We start from the raw sequence: 9,717 nt of genomic DNA on the forward strand, positions 1-9,717 counted from the left end.
CAGCTATTTCACCACTATATCACCAACAAATCTGTATAAAAGGGGTCAAATATGTGGTGACAGAAAGAAAAGAGTGGGAGGGAAGTGAACACACAATGCAATATATATGCCTTACTGTTAAATTGTATACCTGAAACTTACTAGATTTCATTATAAAAATAAAAAATAAAAAAATAAATAAATAAATAAATAAATAAATAAATAAAAGCTACACTCAAAGTCCACTTGGGAGTTTCTCAGTTCTAGGTGAGTTAGCCTGGCTTTGAGTGTAGCTTTATCACCTGGATTGATTAAATTCTGAAACACTGTGTGTAATCAGCAACACTAGTATTTTAGGTTTTCAGGACTTAAGTGGGAACCTTCATTGAAGAATTGAATTAGACGTGGCTTCTCTAGAGAAGAGTAGTCAGCAGTGTTGTCAAAAATAGCACAATGACAAACGTAAAATGCTATATAAATATATTTCTATAGTAACTTGAAATTTTCCCAAATTGACAGTGGGCACAAATGGGGGAATATTTGGAGTTTTAATTCAGAATTCAGTGGAGTATCTCCATTGGTAGATGCAGTACTCACTGTATTTACTTGATAAATATATCACACTTGAGAAGAGTTCACTAAAAAGTATTTCCTGGGCCTCCAGGAGGTGAATTACATGTTTGTATACAAGTCTGTTCCTCTTTGGTGCCGAGACTCTGTCAGGTGTACTGCCAGAGCACTGGGCTACTTGCCCTGTCAAAGCTGGGTAGAGCTTTGGGATGAAGTGAGGGTAGTAGGCTGTAGAATTCTCCTCTGTTATAATTTTTGTTGTTGCTGTTATAGGACACCCAACTAAGGTTGTTTGTGTCCTGATGTTTTAGTGGAAACAATGCTTCGCATTTTCACTTGCATGATGCTTCCCATCTCCTCTGAGAGGTCAAATGCTCCTTCCTCCTAGCAAGCTCTTCCACAAAGCTCCTCAGGCCAAAAAATGACTTCTTAAAGGTACATCCCAATAGTTGCTCAGTCAAGTGCAGGTCTTTTTATCTCACTTTGACTCATGATGGGACAGTACTACCTACCCGTCTCACTATCTCACCTCCTCCATTAACCATTCACTTGCATACTCCTGTCCACATCCATGCCTCCCTTTTCTGAATTCCATATTCTATAGATACTACACACTTTTAAAACTTTTTTAGTTTAATAACTTAATTCTGTCTCCAGACAGCACAACTCTAAGCTTATTTAGGGCAATAACCTTCCATTAAAATCCTTGTATCTTCTTTCACCATACTAATTGAGAGTTCAGTCAGTACTTGCTTGACTGAATGTGACACATAATAGTCTAAATAAAAGTGTTTCTCACCAAGTATTTCTTAGGTACCCACCGTATGGATTAGGTAACCATTACATATATCACATTGAACAATGACTACTTAATAAGCAGCAGTTAAAAAGGTGTGTGTGTTGGGGGTGGGGGCGGAATTGGAGAGCTGGAAGGAAACTTACCTATCAGCTTTCTTTTAGAGGAAAGGAAACTGAGGTCTAGAAAATTTGTTCTGCCTCAAGCCATCAAATAAGTTAGAGGTAGAGTTGGGATTGGAGCTCTTGGGAGACAAGCAAAATGAAAATAACGAGTGTAAAGATATTGTGCAACCATAGATTTGAGACATATTTGGAAAATGTCCAATTTAAAAGAAGGCTGTTAGGACTCTCCATTTAACTAGTTATGCTTTCTTTTTATCTTTTAAAATTTAATACTATCAGTTTTTGTTGTTGTCTTTTATTGTTGTAGAAAAACTCTCATTAAAAGTTTTATGAGGTGGAAACCTTCACTAAAGTTAATGTCATCAGAGACCAGGTGAAGTAGAACTGGAGTCCCTACCAGACTGAAGGATTTTAACCTTTTGTGGTGTACCTGAAAATTGGGACCGGAAGAAAAAAATAAAAATTTTTAATGTTACAAAGTTTTTAAATTATAAAAGTAATAGCCTATTAGACAAATTTGAAGAAAAAGAAGAAGAAAAAAGAATGTATCAGCAAAGGAGTCCAGCATCTGCCACTGTGGCATAAAAATTATTTTGAGCGGAAGGCATTTGAGGTCCTAAAGGAATTCAATTGTCATAAATCCCCAGGAGCAACCAGGGAAAACTAGCTCTTATCACCAGAGCTAACGCATACCACACCTAAACAGATATGTCACAACAACTATAATATTGCCCATCTGTTCTCCTAAGCTCCCATTTATCTTACAAAAAGCTCATTTGTTTTCTCGTAAATTCGCTTTCTTCTCCTCCCCTTTCCTTCTGAAGAAGTCACTCGTTTTCCTGTAAGTGCCTGTTACCCCTTCTCTTCTGCCATTAAGATGATTTATAAGCCCCAAATTCTAACCATTCCTTTGAGTCACATTTCTCTGTTAACTCCCCTATGTACATTAATAAAAACATGTAATTAAATTTTTGTGTTTTCTCTTACTAACCTGTCTGTTGTCAGTTTAATTCACAAGCCCTCAAGAACTGCACTTAAAAGTTTTTCCTCCCTGACACACAATCAGCTAACCATCAGCATACCAGCTCAACACAACTATTTCCAATTTTGCATAGTTTCTTAAATTTTTTCAACTGCATTTACTCTTTACATATTTATAATCATTATTAACATAATATAAGCACCCATCCATGATGTTACGTAACCCTCCAAATTATGATTTCCTAATGACTTCAAAACAGTTCCTTGAGATGATACATAAATTTCTTACATAGCCTCCTACTGTTGGATATTTAGATTGCTTCTAATTTTTTAAAGTTATAAATAATTTGGAAAAAAAACCTTTGAACATAAAGCTTTAATCCATCTAAAATTACTTCTATAAATTAGCTCTAAGTGCTGTGGCCTTTGAAAAGGGAATATTGTGTTAAATATCTATCTCAGGGAGATAGCAATTTGTATTAAAGTAACAAGAAAATTCTTTTATAAACCAAATAACTTAAGTCTCAGGTAACATTGTAAAGGCCATGAAAAAAACTTTAAAACCATTTAGTGTCTGGAAGATGTGTAAACATGATGAGAATTATTTAATAAGAGGAATCACTTGAACTAGGTAATTTGAAGCCCAGAGAAAGATCCCTTGGCCTTTTCTTTCTTTTTTCTTCTTTTTTTTTAAAAAACAAAACAAAACAAACAAAAATAATAGTGGATTAATTTAGCAACAAGTTTGTGGAAGTTTGGGTGAATGAGTTAGATTTAAGTGAAGAGGGCCAATTTAAGAGAATAATTGCTGATGAAAGTTCTATTATCAAAGCTTCATTTGGTTTTCATTAGCTTTCATTTGGAGGAAATGATAAACTATTAGACAAAAAGCAATTGGTGCTCACAGTTATCCAACAACCAAAGGAACAATCGAGTTAGCTGAACCTTTCCCCCAGCGACTTTCCTGCATTTAGCCATTTGTCCTTCATTAGAAGGGCCCAGGACCAACTATTTTAACAGGCAATTGATTAGGAGATTTCAAATAGCAACAACAAAGAAATGTTTGTTTTGAAGAACCACAAGCTATTCATCTTAAAAAGAGAGGGGGAAAAAAAAACAACCCAACCAAACCATATTACAACTCAATTTAGAACTTTTTTTTCCTACTTTGTAATCAAAGGGGAGCAAAATCAATTTTCATCTCGGAGTACCATTTTCTCCTATTAGATTTCTCTACAGTGGGCTTTCCACAAATGATGCTTGATTATTTCTGAGTCATACTACTTAAAATCCACATTTATGAACAGTCATTTCCTAGGTAAAAGCTGAGGAAATTACAGAAAGTTCTTTGTGCCCTTATGTTCTTTCAGTGTTTTAGATTTAATCAGCAGCTGTAGCAAGCCCTGTTATGATCTTCCCTCAACACTTTTGACAGGACCAAAAATATGAACCTGCACATAGAGCTTTTCATAAACTATCAGGAGTCCTTTTTCTTTTTTGCCAGCTGGTAGTTAGTCAAAATACTGTTTCGGGGAAAAAATCGTCTGCAGGAATCCTCATCAGGTCAGCTGCAAATGTGTTCGGTTCGAGAAAAACAAACACGCACTTACCAGTTAATTTTCTGTGAGGAGAGGAGCTATTGAGATGCCTGGGTGTAACCTCCCGGCTGCAGTATGAAATGGAGGGTGGTTTTCCGAACAGCTACGTTGTACACTCTTCCCTGCCTCCTCATTTGGCTTTTATCTGGCTTTTGAAATGACACTGTAGAGGAGAATGATGTTGGGTTTCATTTGAATGTGGTTCTTCCCTTCCTCCACCACCCTCCATAAAAATTAACCACATATTTCAGGAGAAAAGTAAGCAATGAACACACTGTACAAATTAATCCTTTTGCTCAGCATGTATGTGTGTAATTGAGATTTTTTTTTTTCTTGAATGGAAATCATCGCTATTGGCTGCAGTGCCCTAGGCTGAAAAAAAAATGAGGGGGGAGCCAATTCCTCCTTTGTTTGGGTGGGATTTTGCTTACGAAAAGATCAAATTAAATTTCATTCCAATGACAGAATGAAAAGAACCTTAGAAATGTGAAAGGAGAGCTCTGATAGTGAAGAATTGGAATCACAGTATTAAAGTATATATTTTAGTTTTTCTTTCTTTACTTAGATAGGATGACAGAGAACTTTCCAGGCTCTGAGGAAATTAAAGGTTTGATTTTTATCCTTCATCTCATCTCTAGGGCTCGTGAATGTGGGCTCAATCTGTGCACCTGAGGCAAGACTCAGAATTTAGAAATTCACAGGGTGAGAATTGTGGAGGCTGAAGGTAAGCGAGTCTTGATGTGGTTAGCTTCCCTCTGCAGGGCTAACTTGATTAATTTTGTAAGGTCGAACATCAGTTTGACGATGTGATATTGGAAATCGAACATTATTAGGTCCTAAAACATTGTTAGGCTAGCTAACTGAACATTTTTTGAGGAGCACATGATTCTGTATTTGACTGTTGTGAAACACTGAAAGGGGAGCAGAACGTGTCACCCCAAAATACCTCTTTGGCATAGGATGATTTGGAGCTGATTATTTTTAAGAAACTGCAGACACAGAAGAAGCTCTGAAAAGAGTGGAAGTTACCCTTTTGTAAGGGAAATCTACATTTATAAAGGAAATTTACATTAGAAAGGGGCCTTATATCAGGAAGAGAGCTACTCCTGGAGATAATTTTTACATCTGAGCGATTCATCTGCCAGTCAGGGCAATCTTTGTTTACTAAACACTTCCTCTTCTCACCTTCTGGTGAATTGCCTTCCCACCCTCCACCCCCCTAAATCCCAGCCCTCCATCCCTTTCTTTAGCCGAAGACCCTATATAACCCTCAGTCTGCTGGCCGCCATTTGAGGCTCATTTTTGTGAGGCTCTCAAATATACATAATTAAAATTTTTTTTTTCCTCCTGTTAATCTGTTTTTTTTTTACACGGGGTCATAGCCAAGAACAATGAAAAATAGAGGGAGAATTCTTTTTCCTTCTCTCTAAGAACAAGTCTAAAAAAATTTAAAGCAATAATTCTTACTGTAGGGAGTTTAAGGTGGTGTGTGGGAGCAAACTGAATAACCTTGGGGCATGAGGTAGGTATGCTGTTTCAAACTCCAGATATCCCTGGGCCTGTAAGGATGTACATTCTCACATTTGCCCCCAAACCCTTGATTCCACAGAAGTAACCTCTTTTAATAATCTTGACATATTTCTTTTCAGTACAATCTGAGCACAGATGTGCTCCTCGAAGGAGGTAGCAGTAGAACTCTGTGCTTGGAGACTCCTGTCTGGTCACCAGTTACCACTCCTTGGCATCGGCAATATTAGTATTTACTAATAGTTACATGCTATTTTCTGTAATCACACAAAAGCACAATTTTATCCAAAAGAGACATTTTGAGGAGAATGTCAAGAAGTTTTAGTTACTTTACATGGTTTTGAGATTTTTTTGGTGATAGAGTGGGAAGCATTGAGTAGCAAAAGATAAAGACAAGAAATGACATTTAGCAAGCATTTAATATGTGCCAAGCTTAGTCTGAGCACAGTACACACTGAAACTCAGGAAAATGTACACTTTTTTTTTTTTTTTTAGTGTTTTAGCTACCACACTAAATACATATATATGGTATACCTTACAGTTGGTCTGTTATTCAAAAGTAGTTGAAGCTGAAGTGCTCAGATGTGCTAGAGATAACTTACCTGCCACCCCGGGAATGCACACGGAGCAGTGGACATCAGCTAGGCTGTTGGGTGCATTGGTTTAAGCTGGTGAGTCAGTTTACTGGAGATCTGTTAAGACAGCCTCTACTGTAAGTTGCAGAATTGGAGTTCAGCCTCAGGCACTCAGACTCCAAACAGCATCTCCAAAAATACTTAATCATGTGGATGTAAGAAATGTCTAAACCTGTAGAGAGATGTCCAGACCTGTAGAGATTTTTCTTGGTTTTTTTTTGTTGTTGTTGTTTATTTAAGCCAAACTGACAATTGACAAGAAAAATCTCAATGAATTGAGAAAACGATCTGGAGAATGGCTGTTTTGGAGCTTATTCTGTATGTTAGAATCAAAGGAAGAGACCGAGATGTAAAGAGGGTTATGTGAGATCCATTGGTGATAGATTAAGTGGGCAGGAGAAAGCGAAGAAGGGAAATCTCTGGGATTAGATAAAAAATAAAATGGAGAGACACATCTTTTACATTGGTGGGTACAGGATAGTTAATAATTTACATTTACAGCACTTGGAGATGGTATTCAGGAAACGAGATAACAATGAAGGGTTCTGTGGTCTCATGCTGGGTGTGCCCTGAGGGGTCTGGAAAAAGAGATTACTCTGACATTTCAAATGTATGTTATCTTAGATACAAAAAGACAATAGACAGGCTCACTTAAGGTAAAGATTGACCTTTGTCAAGGAAGATACAGGCCTAGGACATGACCTGCTTTTAGTTAGGAATTTTTATGTTCAGACTATTCTATGTGGTTACTTTCGGTCTCTGAGTTTGCAGGGCCCGCCACACTGACCTCCCTTGAGCTTGTCAGGTTTAGTATGTGGCTCCTTTTTTTGTTCACAACCATTAGACTCTCCATCTCTCTATGAGAAGAGATGTTTCCAGAACTGAATGAATGGAAGGAAGGGGCACGAATAATTTCTACCAGATTAAAGGATTTCAGGACACTTCCACCACTTTCTAAACCATTGCAATTTCTCTGAAGCCTGTTGTGGTTAGGATTTCAAGAGGTCTCTGGAGAGGTGCATGTGTTTGTAAGCAGGTTTGTAGGACTCACTGGGCTCAGGAGACATACAGTGTCTCTATCATACTCTTCTAGGGAACAGAATCTCTCTTTTCCTAAAAAGTGCTTTTTTCCCCCCTGATGTGTGAAATTTCACTGTTAGAGAATTTTTCTCTTGAAGAGAGTACATTCTAAAAGACCTTTGTATTAATGTAGTGAAGCTCCAATAGAATTGATTGGGTAATTTTAAGATAGTCATCCCCTCTCCCCACCCCTACCCCACCAGAAAAAATTGGGGCCATCTTGGCTTCTCATTTTTTGATATGATCATGGATATCATTAGTCTTTTCATTTCTTGCTTGATATTAAAATAGCATACAGGCCCCAAACACCTGATGCTAAAATTTCAGAAATAGATATTTGGGAGAATACAATCGGATCATATTTATTTTTGTTGTTTGTACAAAAAAAAAAGTTGGCCCAGAACATAACCACTGAAAAAGAGGTAGTAAACAAGTACACAATTTTTTAATAAAATAAGCTAATTTGTGGAAAATGGAAAGACTTCCCTGTTTTTCAATTATTTTCCTCTTGTCAGACAGGGAGGTAACTATCTCCTTGTGTAAGTGCCCTTTGTAGGCCAGTTTTCTTCAGGGTAGGCGGGATTGGAGATTAGATTGTGGGGCGTTGATTGGGCTGAACAGTGAGTCTGGAACCATGCAAAGCTTTTTCTAGACACTGAAATGTACTCACAGTCACAGACTCAGTGGCTCTGGGAGGTCACATGTAGGAGCCATGCCAACCTGGCCATACAGGGCAGCTCTCATGCTTCTTAAACCAGAGAATTCTTAAAGGCCACTGAGGACAAAGACTTCTCAATAGTCCTGCTTTTAATTCTGTCTGGCCCCTGCAGAAACTAAGCTTTGAGGATGCTCAGTAAATCTGTTAGAGGATTTAGCTCTGCATCTTTTTAATTAAGATACACAAATCTCTAATTACCTGTGGAAATGTGGAGAACAGCTTCTATTGTTATCCCTAATTTGAATAAACCTTCTCTTTTAATATGCCAAATGCCAAATCACATGAAGTCCACATACAGTATTTAGATTGGTTTTCTTACCTCCAAATCTCAAATGCTCAGGCCGGAAGCTTTCAGAAGGCAAAGCAAACACTCACCTCTCAGAAGGTACCTGTCGTGCCTTGCGGCTGCAAGGAGGGAGGTTCGTGGGCAGAGGCTTCGAGCTCTGTGTTCTGAATCTTCGTGGTTAATAATTTCTCTGGGAGAACGGTTCGCAGCTACCCTCAGTCTTGGAAAAAGTATTTCCTCTTTTTGTAACCATAGGAGGCAAATAATCTGTTAACTTACAGCCCTAGAAAAAGAAATGTGGTTTGCCAGTGGTTAAATAAATCTGGTGTATATCACTTAGTCAACAGACATCTGGGTGACACCATCCTTGGCCCTGATTCAAAAAAAAGGATTGCTCTGGGAGTTCAGGCCGCTCCCAACTATTTGCTTTAATTATACTACTTTTCTTGTTAAACTGCAGATTATGGATATGATGTAAGTGTATCTGGATTTTTCTAAAATGTCACATTTTGGGAAAGGAAAGGGATCAGAGAATAAAGCTTATTTTCTTGACTTCTTTAACTGGTTCAATCACTACTTTCATTTTTCATTAGGAAATTGGTAGCCTAGGGCATACTGCAGCTGCCATGTGTTTTCTTTGCGCTGCACAGTGTTTTCTAGAGTTTGAATTAATTTCCATCATTTAAAAATCAGATATTACACAGCCATTGAGATTATCAGCTCCTCATGGAAAAATTGCCAGATCTGGGTAACCATGGGCCCACATCCCACAAGAATACAGTTGGAGGAGGCTGAGTACTGGCTGCTGCCAACACCTGACCTCTTTGGGCAGGCATCACCTTCCAGTTTTGCACCTTCTCCTTCTGCCCCCCTCACTTACCCACGACATCCACCTGGATCCTCCAGGATTCTGCACTTTCAACCCTTATGTCTCTTTCTTATTCTTTTCCTGTTGAGTTTCTTCCTTTTAGGAAAATTAAATACACAGAAAGCTAAGTCATTGGGCAATCGTTTTTATTGCATAAGGAATTTTAAGTTTGTTCATTAAGAATTATGAACCTCTGTTTCCTTAGCAAAACTTGAATGCATTATAAAATATGATTAAATTAATAAAATCAACTTAACTAGGTTAACTGTGGAATAACAGTGTGGCAAAGGAGGTGCAATGGAGAGAGATCTGCCCAGTGCAGGCAATAAGAGAGTTCACTGTCTGTAGGGAATTTAAAAACGATACTAAAACAAAATACAGTTCTTTTGCTTTTTGTGATCACCATGTATCAGCAATTGTAAATAAGGTCAGTGATGAAATATTCCCTTCAAAATATCTTTCTTTAGCTTAAGTTCTAAAGAAATTGCTGTGATTACTCTAAGCTTCAATTACTTATATTCTTATATATACGTAAAATTTATTTTTTAATAAAC

General features: G+C 37.6%; 1 protein-coding gene across 2 annotated transcripts in view; it reads right to left on the reverse strand.

Moving 5' to 3' along the window:
• GPR1 (G protein-coupled receptor 1) overlaps positions 1 to 8,462 on the reverse strand; it is a 42,368-nt gene extending 33,906 nt beyond the window's left edge. For both annotated transcript variants that reach the window (XR_003042955.1, XM_006921384.2), the window contains exons 1-2: positions 8,385 to 8,462; positions 4,062 to 4,212 (exon numbers count right to left, since the gene is read on the reverse strand). The gene's annotated coding sequence lies outside the window, so the exon portion shown is untranslated. The remainder of the gene's footprint in view (positions 1 to 4,061; positions 4,213 to 8,384) is intronic.
• Positions 8,463 to 9,717: the final 1,255 nt, after the last annotated feature.

This window comes from Pteropus alecto, unplaced genomic scaffold (genome assembly GCF_000325575.1).
Source record: "Pteropus alecto unplaced genomic scaffold, ASM32557v1 scaffold3, whole genome shotgun sequence".
Taxonomy (NCBI): domain Eukaryota; kingdom Metazoa; phylum Chordata; class Mammalia; order Chiroptera; family Pteropodidae; genus Pteropus; species Pteropus alecto.